The following is a 21,171-nucleotide window of genomic DNA, read 5'->3' as shown; positions in this document are numbered from 1 at the left end:
AGTTACTCCTGCAGAGCTGTGAGGCGGTGACTCGGGGTTTGACAGGGCTCAGTTACTCCTGCAGTGCTGTGAGGCGGTGACTCGGGGTTTGACAGGGCTCAGTTACTCCTGCAGTGCTGTGAGGTGGTGACTCGGGGTTTGACAGGGCTCAGTTACTCCTGCAGTGCTGTGAGGTGGTGACTCGGGGTTTGACAGGGCTCAGTTACTCCTGCAGTGCTGTGAGGCGGTGACTCGGATTTGACAGGGCTCAGTTACTCCTGCAGTGCTGTAGAGGTGGTGACTCGGGTTTGACAGGGCTCAGTTACTCCTGCAGTGCTTTGAGACGGTGTCTCGGGGTTTGACAGGGCTCAGTTACTCCTGCAGTACTGTGAGACGGTGACTCGGGGTTTGACAGGGCTCAGTTAATCCTGCAGTGCTGTGAGACGGTGTCTCGGGGTTTGACAGGGCTCAGTTATTCCTGCAGTGCTGTGACGCAGTGACTCGGGGTTTGACAGGGCTCAGTTACTCCTGCAGTGCTGTGAGGCGGTGACTCAGGGGTTTGACAGGGCTCAGTTACTCCTGCAGTGCTGTGAGGTGGGGACTCCGGGTTTGACAGGGCTCAGTTACTCCTGCAGTGCTGTGAGGAGGTGACTCGGGGTTTGACAGGACTCAGTTACTCCTGTAGTGCGGTGAGGTGGTGACTCAGGGTTTGACAGGGCTCAGTTACTCCTGCAGTGCTGTGAGGGCGGTGACTCGGGTTTGACAGGGCTTCAGTTACTCCTGCAGTGCTGTGAGGCGGTGACTCGGGGTTTGACAGGGCTCAGTTACTCCTCCAGTGCTGTGAGGCAGTGACTTCGGGTTTGACAGGGCTCAGTTACTCCTGCAGTGCTGTGAGGTGGTGACTTGGGGTTTGACAGGGCTCAGTTACTCCTGCAGTGCTGTGAGGCGGTGACTCGGGGTTTGACAGGGCTCAGTTAACTCCTGCAGTGCTGTGAGGCAGTGACTTGGGGTTTGACAGGGCTCAGTTACTCCTGCAGTGCTGTGAGGCGGTGACTCGGGGTTTGGACAGGGCTCAGTTACTCCCTGCAGTGCTGTGAGGTGGGGACTCCGGGTTTGACAGGGCTCAGTTACTCCTGCAGTGCTGTGAGGCGGTGACTCGGGGTTTGACAGGGCTCAGTTACTCCTGCAGTGCTGTGAGGGCGGTGACTCGGGGTTTGGCAGGGCTCAGTTACTCCTGCAGTGCTGTGAGGCGGTGACTCGTGGTTTGACAGGGCTCAGTTATTCCTGCAGTGCTGTGAGGCGATGACTTGGGGTTTGACAGGGCTCAGTTACTCCTGCAGTGCTGTGAGGCGGTGACTCGTGGTTTGGCAGGGCTCAGGTACTCCTGCAGTGCTGTGAGGCGGTGACTCGGGGTTTGACAGGGCTCAGTTACTCCTGCAGTGCTGTGAGGCGGTGACTCGGGGTTTGACAGGGCTCAGTTACTCCTGCAGTGCTGTGAGGCGGTGACTCGGGGTTTGACAGGGCTCAGTTACTCCTGCAGTGCTGTGAGGCGGTGACTCGGGGTTTGAAAGGGCTCAATTACTCCTGCAGTGTTGTGAGGCGGTGGACTCCGGGTTTGACAGGGCTCAGTTACTCCTGCAGTGCTGGTGAGGTGGTGACTCGGGGTTTGACAAGGCTCAGTTACTCCTGCAGTGCTGTGAGGTGGTGACTTGGGGTTAGACAGGGGCTCAGTTACTCCTGCAGTGATGTGAGGCGGTGACTCGGCGTTTGACAGAGCTCAGTTACTCCTGCAGTGCTGTGAGGTGGTGACTTAGGGTTTGACAGGGCTCAGTTACTCCTGCAGTGCTGTGAGGCCGTGACTCGGGGTTTGACAGGGCTCAGTTACTCCTGCAGTGCTGTGAGGTGGTGACTCGGGGTTTGACAGGGCTCAGTTACTCCTGCAGTGCTGTTAGAACGGTGACTTGGGGTTTGACAGGGCTCAGTTACTCCTGCAGTGCTGTGAGGCGGTGACTCGGGGTTTGCCAGGGCTCAGTTACTCCTGCAGTGCTGTGAGACGGTGTCTCGGGGTTTGACAGGGCTCAGTTACTCCTGCAGTGCTGTGAGACGGTGACTCGGGGTATGACAGGGCTCAGTTAGTCCTGCAGTGCTGTGAGGCGGTGACTCGGGGTTTGACAGGGCTCAGTTACTCCTGCAGTGCTGTGAGGCGGTGACTCAGGGTTTGACAGGGCTCAGTTACTCCTGCAGTGCTGTGTGGTGGGACTCAGGGTTTGACAGGGCTCAGTTACACTTGCAGTGCTGTGAGGCGGTGACTCGGGGTTTGACAGGGCTCAGTTACTCCTGCAGTGCTGTGAGACGGTGACTCGGCGTTTGACAGGGCGCAGTTACTCCTGCAGTGCTGTGAGGTGCTGATTCGGGGTTTGACAGGGCTCAGTTACTCCTGCAGTGCTGTGAGGTGCTGATTCGGGGTTTGACAGGGCTCAGTTACTCCTGCAGTGCTGTGAGGTGGTGACTCGGAGTTTGACAGGGCTCAGTTCCTCCTGCAGTGCTGTGAGGTGGGGACTCAGGGTTTGACAGGGCTCAGTTACTCCTACAGTGCTGTGAGACGGTGACTCGGGGTTTGACAGGGCTCAGTTACTCCTGCAGTGCTGTGAGGTAGGGACTCCGGGTTTGACAGGGCTCAGTTACTCCTGCAGTGCTGTGAGGCGGTGACTCGGGTTTTGACAGAGCTCAGTTACTCCTGCAGTGCTGTGAGGTGGGACTCAGGGTTTGACAGGGCTCAGTTACTCCTGCAGTGCTGTGAGGCGGTGACTCAGGGTTTGACAGGGCTCAGTTACTCCTGCAGTGCTGTGAAGTGGTGACTCGGGGTTTGACAGGGCTCAGTTACTCCTGCAGTGCTGTGAGGCAGTGACTCGGGGTTTGACAGGGCTCAGTTACTCCTGCAGTGCTGTGAGGTGGGGACTCCGGGTTTGACAGGGCTCAGTTACTCCTGCAGTGCTGTGAGGCGGTGACTCGGGGTTTGACACTGCTCAGTTACTCCTGCAGTGCTGTGAGGCGGTGGCTCGGGGTGTCACAGGGCTCAGTTACTCCTGCAGTGCTGTGAGGCGGTGACTCGGGGTTTGACAGGGCTCAGTTACTCCTGCAGTGCTGTGAGGTGGTGACTCAGGGTTTGACAGGGCTCAGTGACTCCTGCAGTGCTGTGAGGCGTTGACTCGGGATTTGACAGGGCTCAGTTACTCCTGCAGTGCTGTGAGGCGGTGACTTGGGGTTTGACAGGGCTCAGTTACTCCTGCAGTGCTGTGAGGCGGTGACTTGGGGTTTGACAGGGCTCAGTTACTCCTGCAGTGCTGTGAGGCGGTGACTCAGGGTTTGACAGGGCTCAGTTACTCCTGCAGTGCTGTGAGGTGGTGACTCGGGGTTTGACAGGGCTCAGTTACTCCTGCAGTACTGTGAGGCGGTGACTTGGGGTTTGACAGGGCTCAGTTACTCCTGCAGTGCTGTGAGGCGGTGACTCGGGGTTTGACAGGGCTCAGTTACTCCTGCAGTGCTGTGAGGTGGGACTCAGGGTTTGACAGTGCTGAGTTACTCCTGCAGTGCTGTGAGGCGGTGACTCGGGGTTTGACAGGGCTCAGTTACTCCTGCAGTGCTGTGAGGCGGTGACTCGGGGTTTGACAGGGCTCAGTTACTCCTGCAGTGCTGTGAGGCGGTGACTCGGGGTTTGACAGGGCTCAGTTACTCCTGCAGTGCTGTGAGGTGGTGACTCGGGGTTTGACAGGGCTCAGTTACTCCTGCAGTGCTGTGAGGCGGTGACTCGGGATTTGACAGGGCTCAGTTACTCCTGCAGTGCTGTGAGGTGGTGACTCGGGGTTTGACAGGGCTCAGTTACTCCTGCAGTGCTTTGAGACGGTGTCTCGGGGTTTGACAGGGCTCAGTTACTCCTGCAGTGCTGTGAGACGGTGACTCGGGGTTTGACAGGGCTCAGTTAATCCTGCAGTGCTGTGAGACGGTGTCTCGGGGTTTGACAGGGCTCAGTTACTCCTGCAGTGCTGTGAGGTGGGGACTCCGGGTTTGACAGGGCTCAGTTACTCCTGCAGTTCTGTGAGGCAGTGACTCGGGTTTTCACAGGGCTCAGTTACTCCTGCAGTGCTGTGACGCGGTGACTCAGGGTTTGACAGGGCTCAGTTACTCCTGCAGTGCTGTGAGGCGGTGACTCAGGGTTTGACAGGGCTCAGTTACTCCTGCACTGCTGTGAGGCGGTGACTCGGGGTTTGACAGGGCTCAGTTACTCCTGCAGTGCTGTGAGGAGGTGACTCGGGGTTTGACAGGACTCAGTTACTCCTGTAGTGCGGTGAGGTGGTGACTCAGGGTTTGACAGGGCTCAGTTACTCCTGCAGTGCTGTGAGGCGGTGACTCGGGGTTTGACAGGGCTCAGTTACTCCTGCAGTGCTGTGAGGCAGTGACTTGGGGTTTGACAGGGCTCAGTTACACCTGCAGTGCTGTGAGGCGGTGACTCGGGGTTTGACAGGGCTCAGTTACTCCTGCAGTGCTGTGAGGCAGTGACTTGGGGTTTGACAGGGCTGAGTTACTCCTGCAGTGCTTTGAGGCGGTGACTCGGGGTTTGACAGGGCTCAGTTACTCCTGCAGTGCTGTGAGGTGGTGACTCGGGGTTTGACAGGGCTCAGTTACTCCTGCAGTGCTGTGAGGCGGTGACTCGGGATTTGACAGGGCTCAGTTACTCCTGCAGTGCTGTGAGGTGGTGACTCGGGGTTTGACAGGGCTCAGTTACTCCTGCAGTGCTTTGAGACGGTGTCTCGGGGTTTGACAGGGCTCAGTTACTCCTGCAGTGCTGTGAGACGGTGACTCGGGGTTTGACAGGGCTCAGTTAATCCTGCAGTGCTGTGAGACGGTGTCTCGGGGTTTGACAGGGCTCAGTTACTCCTGCAGTGCTGTGAGGTGGGGACTCCGGGTTTGACAGGGCTCAGTTACTCCTGCAGTTCTGTGAGGCAGTGACTCGGGTTTTCACAGGGCTCAGTTACTCCTGCAGTGCTGTGACGCGGTGACTCAGGGTTTGACAGGGCTCAGTTACTCCTGCAGTGCTGTGAGGCGGTGACTCAGGGTTTGACAGGGCTCAGTTACTCCTGCAGTGCTGTGAGGCGGTGACTCGGGGTTTGACAGGGCTCAGTTACTCCTGCAGTGCTGTGAGGAGGTGACTCGGGGTTTGACAGGACTCAGTTACTCCTGTAGTGCGGTGAGGTGGTGACTCAGGGTTTGACAGGGCTCAGTTACTCCTGCAGTGCTGTGAGGCGGTGACTCGGGGTTTGACAGGGCTCAGTTACTCCTGCAGTGCTGTGAGGCGGTGACTCGGGGTTTGACAGGGCTCAGTTACTCCTGCAGTGCTGTGAGGCAGTGACTTGGGGTTTGACAGGGCTCAGTTACACCTGCAGTGCTGTGAGGCGGTGACTCGGGGTTTGACAGGGCTCAGTTACTCCTGCAGTGCTGTGAGGCAGTGACTTGGGGTTTGACAGGGCTGAGTTACTCCTGCAGTGCTTTGAGGCGGTGACTCGGGGTTTGACAGGGCTCAGTTACTCCTGCAGTGCTGTGAGGTGGGGACTCCGGGTTTGACAGGGCTCAGTTACTCCTGCAGTGCTGTGAGGCGGTGACTCGGGGTTTGACAGGGCTCAGTTACTCCTGCAGTGCTGTGAGGCGGTGACTCGGGGTTTGGCAGGGCTCAGTTACTCCTGCTGTGCTGTGAGGCGGTGACTCGTGTTTTGACAGGGCTCAGTTATTCCTGCAGTGCTGTGAGGCGATGACTTGGGGTTTGACAGGGCTCAGTTACTCCTGCAGTGCTGTGAGGCGGTGACTCGGGGTTTGACAGGGCTCAGTTACTCCTGCAATGCTGTGAGGCGGTGACTCGGGGTTTGACAGTGCTCAGTTACTCCTGCAGTGCTGTGAGGCGGTGACTCGGGGTTTGACAGGGCTCAGTTACTCCTGCAGTGCTGTGAGGTGGTCACTCAGGGTTTGACAGGGCTCAGGAACTCCTGCAGTGCTGTGAGGCGGTGACTCGGGGTTTGACAGGGCTCAGTTACTCCTGCAGTGCTGTGAGGTGGTGACTCGGGGTTTGACAGGGCTCAGTTACTGCTGCAGTGCTGTGAGACGGTGTCTCGGGGTTTGACAGGGCTCAGTTACTCCTGCAGTGCTGTGAGACGGTGACTCGGGGTATGACAGGCCTCAGTTAGTCCTGCAGTGCTGTGAGGCTGTGACTCGGTGTTTGACAGGGATCAGTTACTCCTGCAGTGCTTTGAGGCGGTGACTCGGGGTTTGACAGGGCTCAGATACTCCTGCAGTGCTGTGAGGTGGGACTCAGGGTTTGACAGTGCTGAGTTACTCCTGCAGTGCTGTGAGGCGGTGACTCGGGGTTTGACAGGGCTCAGTTACTCCTGCAGTGCTGTGAGGCGGTGACTCGGGGTTTGACAGGGCTCAGTTACTGTGCAGTGCTGTGAGGCGGTGACTCGGGGTTTGACAGGGCTCAGTTACTCCTGCAGTGCTGTGAGGTGGTGACTCGGGGTTTGACAGGGCTCAGTTACTCCTGCAGTGCTGTGAGGCGGTGACTCGGGATTTGACAGGGCTCAGTTACTCCTGCAGTGCTGTGAGGCTGTGACTCGGTGTTTGACAGGGATCAGTTACTCCTGCAGTGCTTTGAGGCGGTGACTCGGGGTTTGACAGGGCTCAGATACTCCTGCAGTGCTGTGAGGTGGGACTCAGGGTTTGACAGTGCTGAGTTACTCCTGCAGTGCTGTGAGGCGGTGACTCGGGGTTTGACAGGGCTCAGTTACTCCTGCAGTGCTGTGAGGCGGTGACTCGGGGTTTGACAGGGCTCAGTTACTCCTGCAGTGCTGTGAGGCGGTGACTCGGGGTTTGACAGGGCTCAGTTACTCCTGCAGTGCTGTGAGGTGGTGACTCGGGGTTTGACAGGGCTCAGTTACTCCTGCAGTGCTGTGAGGCGGTGACTCGGGATTTGACAGGGCTCAGTTACTCCTGCAGTGCTGTGAGGTGGTGACTCGGGGTTTGACAGGGCTCAGTTACTCCTGCAGTGCTTTGAGACGGTGTCTCGGGGTTTGACAGGGCTCAGTTACTCCTGCAGTGCTGTGAGACGGTGACTCGGGGTTTGACAGGGCTCAGTTAATCCTGCAGTGCTGTGAGACGGTGTCTCGGGGTTTGACAGGGCTCAGTTACTCCTGCAGTGCTGTGAGGTGGGGACTCCGGGTTTGACAGGGCTCAGTTACTCCTGCAGTTCTGTGAGGCAGTGACTCGGGTTTTCACAGGGCTCAGTTACTCCTGCAGTGCTGTGACGCGGTGACTCAGGGTTTGACAGGGCTCAGTTACTCCTGCAGTGCTGTGAGGCGGTGACTCAGGGTTTGACAGGGCTCAGTTACTCCTGCAGTGCTGTGAGGCGGTGACTCGGGGTTTGACAGGGCTCAGTTACTCCTGCAGTGCTGTGAGGAGGTGACTCGGGGTTTGACAGGACTCAGTTACTCCTGTAGTGCGGTGAGGTGGTGACTCAGGGTTTGACAGGGCTCAGTTACTCCTGCAGTGCTGTGAGGCGGTGACTCGGGGTTTGACAGGGCTCAGTTACTCCTGCAGTGCTGTGAGGCGGTGACTCGGGGTTTGACAGGGCTCAGTTACTCCTGCAGTGCTGTGAGGCAGTGACTTGGGGTTTGACAGGGCTCAGTTACACCTGCAGTGCTGTGAGGCGGTGACTCGGGGTTTGACAGGGCTCAGTTACTCCTGCAGTGCTGTGAGGCAGTGACTTGGGGTTTGACAGGGCTGAGTTACTCCTGCAGTGCTTTGAGGCGGTGACTCGGGGTTTGACAGGGCTCAGTTACTCCTGCAGTGCTGTGAGGTGGTGACTCGGGGTTTGACAGGGCTCAGTTACTCCTGCAGTGCTGTGAGGCGGTGACTCGGGATTTGACAGGGCTCAGTTACTCCTGCAGTGCTGTGAGGTGGTGACTCGGGGTTTGACAGGGCTCAGTTACTCCTGCAGTGCTTTGAGACGGTGTCTCGGGGTTTGACAGGGCTCAGTTACTCCTGCAGTGCTGTGAGACGGTGACTCGGGGTTTGACAGGGCTCAGTTAATCCTGCAGTGCTGTGAGACGGTGTCTCGGGGTTTGACAGGGCTCAGTTACTCCTGCAGTGCTGTGAGGTGGGGACTCCGGGTTTGACAGGGCTCAGTTACTCCTGCAGTTCTGTGAGGCAGTGACTCGGGTTTTCACAGGGCTCAGTTACTCCTGCAGTGCTGTGACGCGGTGACTCAGGGTTTGACAGGGCTCAGTTACTCCTGCAGTGCTGTGAGGCGGTGACTCAGGGTTTGACAGGGCTCAGTTACTCCTGCAGTGCTGTGAGGCGGTGACTCGGGGTTTGACAGGGCTCAGTTACTCCTGCAGTGCTGTGAGGAGGTGACTCGGGGTTTGACAGGACTCAGTTACTCCTGTAGTGCGGTGAGGTGGTGACTCAGGGTTTGACAGGGCTCAGTTACTCCTGCAGTGCTGTGAGGCGGTGACTCGGGGTTTGACAGGGCTCAGTTACTCCTGCAGTGCTGTGAGGCGGTGACTCGGGGTTTGACAGGGCTCAGTTACTCCTGCAGTGCTGTGAGGCAGTGACTTGGGGTTTGACAGGGCTGAGTTACTCCTGCAGTGCTTTGAGGCGGTGACTCGGGGTTTGACAGGGCTCAGTTACTCCTGCAGTGCTGTGAGGTGGGGACTCCGGGTTTGACAGGGCTCAGTTACTCCTGCAGTGCTGTGAGGCGGTGACTCGGGGTTTGACAGGGCTCAGTTACTCCTGCAGTGCTGTGAGGCGGTGACTCGGGGTTTGGCAGGGCTCAGTTACTCCTGCTGTGCTGTGAGGCGGTGACTTGGGGTTTGACAGGGCTGAGTTACTCCTGCAGTGCTTTGAGGCGGTGACTCGGGGTTTGACAGGGCTCAGTTACTCCTGCAGTGCTGTGAGGTGGGGACTCCGGGTTTGACAGGGCTCAGTTACTCCTGCAGTGCTGTGAGGCGGTGACTCGGGGTTTGACAGGGCTCAGTTACTCCTGCAGTGCTGTGAGGCGGTGACTCGGGGTTTGGCAGGGCTCAGTTACTCCTGCTGTGCTGTGAGGCGGTGACTCGTGTTTTGACAGGGCTCAGTTATTCCTGCAGTGCTGTGAGGCGATGACTTGGGGTTTGACAGGGCTCAGTTACTCCTGCAGTGCTGTGAGGCGGTGACTCGGGGTTTGACAGGGCTCAGTTACTCCTGCAATGCTGTGAGGCGGTGACTCGGGGTTTGACAGTGCTCAGTTACTCCTGCAGTGCTGTGAGGCGGTGACTCGGGGTTTGACAGGGCTCAGTTACTCCTGCAGTGCTGTGAGGTGGTCACTCAGGGTTTGACAGGGCTCAGGAACTCCTGCAGTGCTGTGAGGCGGTGACTCGGGGTTTGACAGGGCTCAGTTACTCCTGCAGTGCTGTGAGGTGGTGACTCGGGGTTTGACAGGGCTCAGTTACTGCTGCAGTGCTGTGAGACGGTGTCTCGGGGTTTGACAGGGCTCAGTTACTCCTGCAGTGCTGTGAGACGGTGACTCGGGGTATGACAGGCCTCAGTTAGTCCTGCAGTGCTGTGAGGCTGTGACTCGGTGTTTGACAGGGATCAGTTACTCCTGCAGTGCTTTGAGGCGGTGACTCGGGGTTTGACAGGGCTCAGATACTCCTGCAGTGCTGTGAGGCGGTGACTCCGGGCTTGACAGGGCTCAGTTACTCCTGCAGTGCTGTGAGGCGGTGACTCGGGGTTTGACAGGGCTCAGTTACTCCAGCAGTGCTGTGAGACGGTGACTCGGGGATTGACAGGGCTCAGTTACTCCAGCAGTGCTGTGAGGCGGTGACTCGGAGTTTGACTGGGCTCCGTTACTCTTGCAGTGCTGTGAGGCGGGGACTCGGGGTTTGACAGGGCTCAGGTACTACTGCAGTGCTGTGAGGCCGTGACTCGGGGTTCGACAAGGCTCAGTTACTCCTGCAGTCTTGTGAGGCGGTGACACGGGGTTTGATAGGGCTCAGTTACTCCTGCAGTGCTGTGAGGCGGTGACTCGGTGTTTGACAGGGCTCAGTTACTCCTGCAGTGCTGTGAGGCGGTGGCTCGGGGTTTGACAGGGCTCAGTTACTCCTGCAGTGCTGTGAGGCGGTGACTCGGGGTTTGACAGGGCTCAGTTACTCCTGCAGTGCTGTGAGGCAGTGACTCGGGGTTTGACAGGGCTCAGTTGCTCCTGCAGTTCTGTGAGGCGGTGACTCGGGGCTTGACAGGGTTGAGTTTCTCCTGCAGTGCTGTGAGGCGGTGACTCGGGGCTTGACAGGGCTGAGTTTCTCCTGCAGTGCTGTGAGGCGGTGACTCGGGGCTTGACAGGGCTGAGTTACTCGTGCCGTGCTGTGAGGCGGTGACTCGGGGTTTGACAGGGCTCAGTTTCTCCTGCAGTGCTGTGAGACGGTGACTCAGGGTTGGAACGGGCTCAGTTACTCCTGCAGTGCTGTGAGGCGGTGACTCGGGGTTTGACAGGGCCCAGTTACTCCTGCAGTGCTGTGAGGCGGTGACTCGGGGTTTGACAGGGCTCAGTTACTCCTGCAGTGCTGTGAGGCGGTGACTCGGGGTTTGACAGGGCTCAGTTACTCCTGCAGTGCTGTGAGGCGGTGACTCGGGGTTTGAAAGGGCTCAATTACTCCTGCAGTGTTGTGAGGCGGTGACTCCGGGTTTGACAGGGCTCAGTTACTCCTGCAGTGCTGTGAGGTGGTGACTCGGGGTTTGACAAGGCTCAGTTACTCCTGCAGTGCTGTGAGGTGGTGACTTGGGGTTAGACAGGGCTCAGTTACTCCTGCAGTGATGTGAGGCGGTGACTCGGGGTTTGACAGAGCTCAGTTACTCCTGCAGTGCTGTGAGGTGGTGACTTGGGGTTTTGACAGGGCTCAGTTACTCCTGCAGTGCTGTGAGGCGGTGACTCGTGGTTTGGCAGGGCTCAGGTACTCCTGCAGTGCTGTGAGGCGGTGACTCGGGGTTTGACAGGGCTCAGTTACTCCTGCAGTGCTGTGAGGCGGTGACTCGGGGTTTGACAGGGCTCAGTTACTCCTGCAGTGCTGTGAGGCGGTGACTCGGGGTTTGACAGGGCTCAGTTACTCCTGCAGTGCTGTGAGGCGGTGACTCGGGGTTTGAAAGGGCTCAATTACTCCTGCAGTGTTGTGAGGCGGTGACTCCGGGTTTGACAGGGCTCAGTTACTCCTGCAGTGCTGTGAGGTGGTGACTCGGGGTTTGACAAGGCTCAGTTACTCCTGCAGTGCTGTGAGGTGGTGACTTGGGGTTAGACAGGGCTCAGTTACTCCTGCAGTGATGTGAGGCGGTGACTCGGGGTTTGACAGAGCTCAGTTACTCCTGCAGTGCTGTGAGGTGGTGACTTGGGGTTTGACAGGGCTCAGTTACTCCTGCAGTGCTGTGAGGCGGTGACTCGGGGTTTGACAGGGCTCAGTTACTCCTGCAGTGCTGTGAGGTGGTGACTCGGGGTTTGACAGGGCTCAGTTACTCCTGCAGTGCTGTTAGACGGTGACTTGGGGTTTGACAGGGCTCAGTTACTCCTGCAGTGCTGTGAGACGGTGTCTCGGGGTTTGACAGGGCTCAGTTACTCCTGCAGTGCTGTGAGACGGTGTCTCGGGGTTTGACAGGGCTCAGTTACTCCTGCAGTGCTGTGAGACGGTGACTCGGGGTATGACAGGGCTCAGTTAGTCCTGCAGTGCTGTGAGGCGGTGACTCGGGGTTTGACAGGGCTCAGTTACTCCTGCAGTGCTGTGAGGCGGTGACTCAGGGTTTGACAGGGCTCAGTTACTCCTGCAGTGCTGTGAGGTGGGACTCAGGGTTTGACAGGGCTCAGTTACACTTGCAGTGCTGTGAGGCGGTGACTCGGGGTTTGACAGGGCTCAGTTACTCCTGCAGTGCTGTGAGACGGTGACTCGGGGTTTGACAGGGCGCAGTTACTCCTGCAGTGCTGTGAGGTGCTGATTCGGGGTTTGACAGGGCTCAGTTACTCCTGCAGTGCTGTGAGGTGGTGACTCGGAGTTTGACAGGGCTCAGTTCCTCCTGCAGTGCTGTGAGGTGGGGACTCAGGGTTTGACAGGGCTCAGTTACTCCTGCAGTGCTGTGAGACGGTGACTCGGGGTTTGACAGGGCTCAGTTACTCCTGCAGTGCTGTGAGGTAGGGACTCCGGGTTTGACAGGGCTCAGTTACTCCTGCAGTGCTGTGAGGCGGTGACTCGGGTTTTGACAGAGCTCAGTTACTCCTGCAGTGCTGTGAGGTGGGACTCAGGGTTTGACAGGGCTCAGTTACTCCTGCAGTGCTGTGAGGCGGTGACTCAGGGTTTGACAGGGCTCAGTTACTCCTGCAGTGCTGTGAAGTGGTGACTCGGGGTTTGACAGGGCTCAGTTACTCCTGCAGTGCTGTGAGGCAGTGACTCGGGGTTTGACAGGGCTCAGTTACTCCTGCAGTGCTGTGAGGTGGGGACTCCGGGTTTGACAGGGCTCAGTTACTCCTGCAGTGCTGTGAGGCGGTGACTCGGGGTTTGACACTGCTCAGTTACTCCTGCAGTGCTGTGAGGCGGTGGCTCGGGGTGTCACAGGGCTCAGTTACTCCTGCAGTGCTGTGAGGCGGTGACTCGGGGTTTGACAGGGCTCAGTTACTCCTGCAGTGCTGTGAGGTGGTGACTCAGGGTTTGACAGGGCTCAGTGACTCCTGCAGTGCTGTGAGGCGTTGACTCGGGATTTGACAGGGCTCAGTTACTCCTGCAGTGCTGTGAGGCGGTGACTTGGGGTTTGACAGGGCTCAGTTACTCCTGCAGTGCTGTGAGGCGGTGACTTGGGGTTTGACAGGGCTCAGTTACTCCTGCAGTGCTGTGAGGCGGTGACTCAGGGTTTGACAGGGCTCAGTTACTCCTGCAGTGCTGTGAGGTGGTGACTCGGGGTTTGACAGGGCTCAGTTACTCCTGCAGTACTGTGAGGCGGTGACTTGGGGTTTGACAGGGCTCAGTTACTCCTGCAGTGCTGTGAGGCGGTGACTCGGGGTTTGACAGGGCTCAGTTACTCCTGCAGTGCTGTGAGGTGGGACTCAGGGTTTGACAGTGCTGAGTTACTCCTGCAGTGCTGTGAGGCGGTGACTCGGGGTTTGACAGGGCTCAGTTACTCCTGCAGTGCTGTGAGGCGGTGACTCGGGGTTTGACAGGGCTCAGTTACTCCTGCAGTGCTGTGAGGTGGTGACTCGGGGTTTGACAGGGCTCAGTTACTCCTGCAGTGCTGTGAGGTGGTGACTCGGGGTTTGACAGGGCTCAGTTACTCCTGCAGTGCTGTGAGGCGGTGACTCGGGATTTGACAGGGCTCAGTTACTCCTGCAGTGCTGTGAGGTGGTGACTCAGGGTTTGACAGGGCTCAGTTACTCCTGCAGTGCTTTGAGACGGTGTCTCGGGGTTTGACAGGGCTCAGTTACTCCTGCAGTGCTGTGAGACGGTGACTCGGGGTTTGACAGGGCTCAGTTAATCCTGCAGTGCTGTGAGACGGTGTCTCGGGGTATGACAGGGCTCAGTTACTCCTGCAGTGCTGTGAGGTGGGGACTCCGGGTTTGACAGGGCTCAGTTACTCCTGCAGTTCTGTGAGGCAGTGACTCGGGTTTTCACAGGGCTCAGTTACTCCTGCAGTGCTGTGACGCGGTGACTCAGGGTTTGACAGGGCTCAGTTACTCCTGCAGTGCTGTGAGGCGGTGACTCAGGGTTTGACAGGGCTCAGTTACTCCTGCAGTGCTGTGAGGCGGTGACTCAGGGTTTGACAGGGCTCAGTTACTCCTGCAGTGCTGTGAGGCGGTGACTCGGGGTTTGACAGGGCTCAGTTACTCCTGCAGTGCTGTGAGGCGGTGACTCGGGGTTTGACAGGGCTCAGTTACTCCTGCAGTGCTGTGAGGAGGTGACTCGGGGTTTGACAGGACTCAGTTACTCCTGTAGTGCGGTGAGGTGGTGACTCAGGGTTTGACAGGGCTCAGTTACTCCTGCAGTGCTGTGAGGCGGTGACTCGGGGTTTGACAGGGCTCAGTTACTCCTGCAGTGCTGTGAGGCGGTGACTCGGGGTTTGACAGGGCTCAGTTACTCCTGCAGTGCTGTGAGGCAGTGACTTGGGGTTTGACAGGGCTCAGTTACTCCTGCAGTGCTGTGAGGCGGTGACTCGGGGTTTGACAGGGCTCAGTTACTCCTGCAGTGCTGTGAGGCAGTGACTTGGGGTTTGACAGGGCTGAGTTACTCCTGCAGTGCTTTGAGGCGGTGACTCGGGGTTTGACAGGGCTCAGTTACTCCTGCAGTGCTGTGAGGCGGTGACTCGGGGTTTGACAGGGCTCAGTTACTCCTGCAGTGCTGTGAGGTGGGGACTCCGGGTTTGACAGGGCTCAGTTACTCCTGCAGTGCTGTGAGGCGGTGACTCGGGGTTTGACAGGGCTCAGTTACTCCTGCAGTGCTGTGAGGCGGTGACTCGGGGTTTGGCAGGGCTCAGTTACTCCTGCAGTGCTGTGAGGCGGTGACTCGTGTTTTGACAGGGCTCAGTTATTCCTGCAGTGCTGTGAGGCGATGACTTGGGGTTTGACAGGGCTCAGTTACTCCTGCAGTGCTGTGAGGCGGTGACTCGTGGTTTGGCAGGGCTCAGGTACTGCTGCAGTGCTGTGAGGCGGTGACTCGGGGTTTGACAGGGCTCAGTTACTCCTGCAGTGCTGTGAGGCGGTGACTCGGGGTTTGACAGGGCTCAGTTACTCCTGCAATGCTGTGAGGCGGTGACTCGGGGTTTGACAGTGCTCAGTTACTCCTGCAGTGCTGTGAGGCGGTGACTCGGGGTTTGACAGGGCTCAGTTACTCCTGCAGTGCTGTGAGGTGGTCACTCAGGGTTTGACAGGGCTCAGGAACTCCTGCAGTGCTGTGAGGCGGTGACTCGGGGTTTGACAGGGCTCAGTTACTCCTGCAGTGCTGTGAGGTGGTGACTCGGGGTTTGACAGGGCTCAGTTACTGCTGCAGTGCTGTGAGACGGTGTCTCGGGGTTTGACAGGGCTCAGTTACTCCTGCAGTGCTGTGAGACGGTGACTCGGGGTATGACAGGCCTCAGTTAGTCCTGCAGTGCTGTGAGGCTGTGACTCGGTGTTTGACAGGGATCAGTTACTCCTGCAGTGCTTTGAGGCGGTGACTCCGGGCTTGACAGGGCTCAGTTACTCCTGCAGTGCTGTGAGGCGGTGACTCGGGGTTTGACAGGGCTCAGTTACTCCAGCAGTGCTGTGAGACGGTGACTCGGGGTTTGACAGGGCTCAGTTACTCCTGCAGTGCTGTGAGGCGGTGACTCGGAGTTTGACTGGGCTCCGTTACTCTTGCAGTGCTGTGAGGCGGGGACTCGGGGTTTGACAGGGCTCAGGTACTACTGCAGTGCTGTGAGGCCGTGACTCGGGGTTCGACAAGGCTCAGTTACTCCTGCAGTCTTGTGAGGCGGTGACACGGGGTTTGATAGGGCTCAGTTACTCCTGCAGTGCTGTGAGGCGGTGACTCGGTGTTTGACAGGGCTCAGTTACTCCTGCAGTGCTGTGAGGCGGTGGCTCGGGGTTTGACAGGGCTCAGTTACTCCTGCAGTGCTGTGAGGCGGTGACTCGGGGTTTGACAGGGCTCAGTTACTCCTGCAGTGCTGTGAGGCGGTGACTCGGGGTTTGACAGGGCTCAGTTACTCCTGCAGTTCTGTGAGGCGGTGACTCGGGGCTTGACAGGGTTGAGTTTCTCCTGCAGTGCTGTGAGGCGGTGACTCGGGGCTTGACAGGGCTGAGTTTCTCCTGCAGTGCTGTGAGGCGGTGACTCAGGGCTTGACAGGGCTGAGTTACTCCTGCCGTGCTGTGAGGCGGTGACTCGGGATTTGACAGGGCTCAGTTTCTCCTGCAGTGCTGTGAGACGGTGACTCAGGGTTGGAACGGGCTCAGTTACTCCTGCAGTGCTGTGAGGCGGTGACTCGGGGTTTGACAGGGCCCAGTTACTCCTGCAGTGCTGTGAGGCGGTGACTCGGGGTTTGACAGGGCTCAGTTACTCCTGCAGTGCTGTGAGGCGGTGACTCGGTGTTTGACAGGGCTCAGTTACTCCTGCATTGCTGTGGGGTGGTGACTCAGGGTTTGACAGGGCTCAGTTACTCCTGCAGTGCTGTGAGGCAGTGACTCGGGGTTTGACAGGGCTCAGTTACTCCTGCAGTGCACTGAGGCGGTGCCTCGGGGTTTGACAGGGCTCAGTTACTCCTGCAGTGCTGTGAGGCAGTGACTCGGGGTTTGACAGGGCTCAGTTACTCCTGCAGTGCACTGAGGCGGTGCCTCGGGGTTTGACAGGGCCCAGTTACTCCTGCAGTGCTGTGAGGCGGTGACTCGGAGTTTGACAGGGCTCAGTTACTCCTGCAGTGCTGTGAGGCAGTGACTCGGGGTTTGACAGGGCTCAGTTACTCCTGCAGTGCTGTGAGGCGGTGACTCGGGGTTTGACAGGGCTCAGTTACTCCTGCAGTGCTGTGAGGCGGTAACTCGTGGTTTGACAGGGCTCAGTTATTCCTGCAGTGCTGTGAGGCGGTGACTCGTGGTTTGACAGGGCTCAGTTACTCCTGCAGTGCTGTGAGACGGTGACTCGGGGTTTGACAGGGCTCAGTTACTCCTGCAGTGCTGTGAGGCGGTGACTCGGGGTTTGACAGGGCTCAGTTACTCCTGCAGTGCTGTGAGGCGGTGACTCAGGGTTTTACAGGGCTGAGTTTCTCCTGCAGTGCTGTGAGGCAGTGACTCGGGGCTTGACAGGGCTCAGTTTCTCCTGCAGTGCTGTGAGGCGGTGACTCGGGGCTTGACAGGGCTCAGTTACTCCTGCAGTGCTGTGAGGCGGTGACTCGGGGTTTGACAGGGCTCAGTTACTCCTGCAGTGCTGTGAGGCGGTGACTCGGGGTTTGACAGGGCTCAGTTACTCCTGCAGTGCGGTGAGGCGGTGACTCGGGGTTTGACAGGGCTCAGTTACTCCTGCAGTGCTGTGAGGCGGTGACTCGGGGTTTGACAGGGCTCAGTTACTCCTGCAGTGCTGTGAGGCAGTGACTCGGGGTTTGACAGTGCTCAGTTACTCTGCAGTGCGGTGAGGCGGTGACTCGGGGCTTGACAGGGCTCAGTTACTCCTGCAGTGCGGTGAGGCGGTGACTCGGGGTTTGACAGGGCTCAGTTACTCCTGCAGTGCTGTGAGGCGGTGACTCGGGGTTTGACAGGGGTCCGTTACTCCTGCAGTGCTGTGAGACGGTGACTCGGGGTTTGACAGGGCTCAGTTACTCCTGCAGTGCTGTGAGGCGGTGACTCGTGGTTTGACAGGGCTCCGTTACTCCTGCAGTGCTGTGAGACGGTGACTCGGGGTTTGACAGGGCTCAGTTACTCCTGCAGTGCTGTGAGGCGGTGACTCGGGTTTTGACAGGGCTCAGTTACTCCTGCAGTGCTGTGAGGCGGTGACTCGGTGTTTTGACAGGGCTCAGTTACTCCTGCAGTGCTGTGAGGCGGTGACTCGGGGTTTGACAGGGGTCCGTTACTCCTGCAGTGCTGTGAGGTGGTGACTCGGGGTTTGACAGGGCTCAGTTACTCCTGCAGTGCTGTGAGGCGGTGCCTCGGGGTTTGACAGGGCTCAGTTACTCCTGCAGTGCGGTGAGGCGGTGACTCGGGGTTTGACAGGGTTCAGTTACTCCTGCAGTGCTGTGAGGCAGTGACTCGGGGTTTGACAGGGTTCAGTTGATCTGCAGTGCGGTGAGGCGGTGACTCGGGGCTTGACAGGGCTCAGTTACTCCTGCAGTGCTGTGAGGCGGTGACTCGGGGTTTGACAGGGCTCAGTTACTCCTGTAGTGCAGTGAGGCGGTGACTCGGGGTTTGACGGGGCTCAGTTACTCCTGCATTGCTGTGAGGCGGTGACTCGGTGTTTGACAGGGCTCAGTTACTCCTGCAGTGCTGTGAGGCGGTGACTCGGGGTTTGACAGGGCTCAGTTACTCCTGCAGTGCTGTGAGGCGGTGACTCGGGGTTTGACAGGGCTCAGTTTCTCCCGCAGTGCTGTGAGACGGTGACTCAGAGTTGGAAAGGGCTCAGTTACTCCTGCAGTGCTGTGAGGCGGTGACTCGGGGTTTGACAGGGCTCAGTTACTCCTGCAGTGCTGTGAGGTGGTGACTCGGGGTTTGACAGGGCTCAGTTACTCCTGCAGTGCTGTGAGACGGTGACTCGGGGTTTGACAGGGCTCAGTTACTCCTGCAGTGCTGTGAGACAGTGACTCGGGGTTTGACAGGGCTCAGTTACTCCTGCAGTGCTGTGAGGCGGTGACTCGGGGTTTGACAGGGCTCAGTTACTCCTGCAGTGCTGTGAGGCGCTGACTCGGGGTTTGAATTGGCTCAGTTACTCCTGCAGTGCTGTGAGGTGGAGACTCGGGGTTTGACAGGGCTCAGTTACTGCTGCAGTGCTGTGAGGCGGTGACTCGGGGTTTGACAGGGCTCAGTTACTCCTGCAGTGCTGTGAGGCGATGAAACAGGGTTTGACAGGGCTCAGTTCGTCCTGCAGTGCTGTGAGGCGGTGACTCGGGGTTTGAATGGGCTCAGTTACTCCTGCAGTGCCGTGAGGTGGGGACTCAGGGTTTGACAGGGCTCAGTTACTGCTGCAGTGCTGTGAGACGGTGACTCGGAGTTTGACAGGGCTCAGTTACTCCTGCAGTGCTGTGAGGCGGTGACTCGTGGTTTGACAGGGCTCAGTTACTCCTGCAGTGCTGTGAGGCGGTGACTCGGGGTTTGACAGGGCTCAGTTACTCCTGCAGTGCTGTGAGGCGGTGACTCGGTGTTTGACAGGGCTCAGTTACTCCTGCAGTGCTGTGAGGCGGCGACTCGAGGTTTGACAGGGGTCAGTTACTCCTGCAGTGCTGTGAGGCGGTGACTCGGTGTTTGACAGGGCTCAGTTACTCCTGCAGTGCTGTGAGGCGGGGACTCGGGGTTTGACGAGTCTCAGTTACTCCTGCAGTGCTGTGAGGCGGTGACTCGGGGTTTGACAGGGCTCAGTTAATCCTGCAGTGCTGTGAGACGGTGACTCGGGGTTTGACAGGGCTCAGTTGCTCCTGCAGTGCTGTGAGGTGGTGACTCGGGGTTTGACAGGGCTCAGTTACTCCTGCAGTGCTGTGAGGCGGTGACTTGGGGTTAGACAGGGCTCAGTTACTCCTGCAGTGCTGTGAGGCGGTGCCTCGGGGTTTGACAGGGCTCAGTTACTCCTGCAGTGCTGTGAGACGGTGACTCGGGGTTTGACAGGGCTCAGTTACTCCTGCAGTGCTGTGAGGCGGTGACTCGGGGTTTGACTGGGCTCAGTTACTCCTGCAGTGCTGTGAGGCGGTGACTCATGGTTTGACAGGGCTCAGTTGCTCCTGCAGTGCTGTGAGGCGGTGACTCGGGGTTTGACAGGGCTCAGTTACTCCTGCAGTGCTGTGAGGCGGTGACTCGGGGTTTGACAGGGCTCAGTTACTCCTGAAGTGCTGTGAGGCGGTGACTCGGGGTTTGACAGGGCTCAGTTACTCCTGCAGTGCTGTGAGGTGGGGACTCGGGATTTGACAGGGCTCAGTTACTGCTGCAGTGCTGTGAGGCGGTGACTCTTGGTTTGACAGGGCTCAGTTACTCCTGCAGTGCTGTGAGACGGTGACTCGGGGTTTGACAGGGCTCAGTTACTCCTGCAGTGCTGTGAGGCGGTGACTCGGGGTTTGACAGGGCTCAGTTACTCCTGCAGTGCGGTGAGGAGGTGTTTGACAGGGCTCAGTTACTCCTGCAGTGCTGTGAGGCGGTGACTCGGGGTTTGACAGGGGTCAGTTACTCCTGCAGTGCTGTGAGGTGGTGACTCGGTGTTTGACAGGGCTCAGTTACTCCTGCAGTGCTGTGAGGCGGTGACTCGGTGTTTGACAGGGCTCAGTTACTCCTGCAGTGCTGTGAGGCGGTGACTCGGGGTTTGACAGGGCTCAGTTACTCCTGCAGTGCTGTGAGCCGGTGACTCGAGGTTTGACAGGGCTCAGTTACTCCTGCAGTGCTGTGAGGCGGTGAGTCAAGGTTTGACAGGGCTCAGTTACTCCTGCAGTGCTCTGAGGCGGTGACTCGGGGTTTGACAGGGCTCAGTTACCCCTGCAGTGCTGTGAGGCGGTGACTCGGGGCTTGACATGGCTGAGTGTCTCCTGCAGTGCTGTGAGGCGGTGACTCGGGGCTTGACAGGGCTGAGTTACTCCTGCAGTGCTGCGAGGTGGGGACTCGGAGTTTGACGGAGTGCATCGCTTCCTCCCTTAGGGCTGTGATGCAATCACAAGGCACCGTTGCTCTGAGAGCCACCGATGCTGCTCATGGCACAGTAGTCACCTATAGCTTTGACTCCTGTACCCTCCTCATTTTGTTGGTTACTCCAAATATGACCCTTGTTACAGTCAACAAGTTCCTGCGCTCTCACTTTTTTCAACTGATCCTGGCATTGAAAAAGAATTGCAAGACTGGGCAAGGTTGCACCACGGAGCATTAACCGGCATTTAAGGTGTCCCTGTGATCTCACTGGTTAACATAACCCTAACACAGTGTCCCTGTGATCACGCTGGTTCACCATAACTCTAACCAGTGGCCCTGTGATCTCACTGGTTTACCATAACTCTAACCAGTGTCCCTGTGATCTCACTGTTTAACCATAACTCTAACCAGTGGCCCTGTGATCTCACTGGTTAACCATAACTCTAACCAGTGTCCTGTGATCTCACTGGTTAACCATAACTCTAACCAGTGGCCCTGTGATCTCACTGGTTAACCATAACTAACCAGTGGCCCTGTGATCTCACTGGTTAACCATAACTCTAACCAGTGGCCCTGTGATCTCACTGGTTACCCATAACTCTAACCAGTGTCCCTGTGATCTCACCGGTTAACCATAACCCTCACCGTGTTACCTCACCAGTGGTTTGTGTGGATCTAACCTTCATTTGAAGCAAGTGATCACTTTTCCCATCTGCAGTTGAACTATTGGGAAATGGCAGGAACGTCTGGGAAGAAGCCATCAGCAGGGGAACTATAAACCTCGACTGATCCCACAAATCTGGGGTCTGATTGATCACCTTCCC

The 21,171-nt window shown here is 57.9% G+C and overlaps 1 protein-coding gene across 1 annotated transcript in view; it reads left to right on the top strand.

Moving 5' to 3' along the window:
• Window positions 1-21,171, top strand: part of LOC147110843 (voltage-dependent calcium channel subunit alpha-2/delta-2-like) — a 2,842,873-nt gene that overhangs the window by 2,037,187 nt on the left and 784,515 nt on the right. The gene's annotated exons all lie outside the window — the stretch shown is intronic.

The sequence above is a fragment of the Somniosus microcephalus genome, chromosome 11 (genome assembly GCF_052327205.1).
Source record: "Somniosus microcephalus isolate GS21.2 chromosome 11, FLI_Smic_1.0, whole genome shotgun sequence".
Classification (NCBI taxonomy): domain Eukaryota; kingdom Metazoa; phylum Chordata; class Chondrichthyes; order Squaliformes; family Somniosidae; genus Somniosus; species Somniosus microcephalus.
The sequence above is the reverse complement of the archived record's forward strand: the minus strand, read 5'-3'. Positions and strand labels throughout refer to the sequence as shown.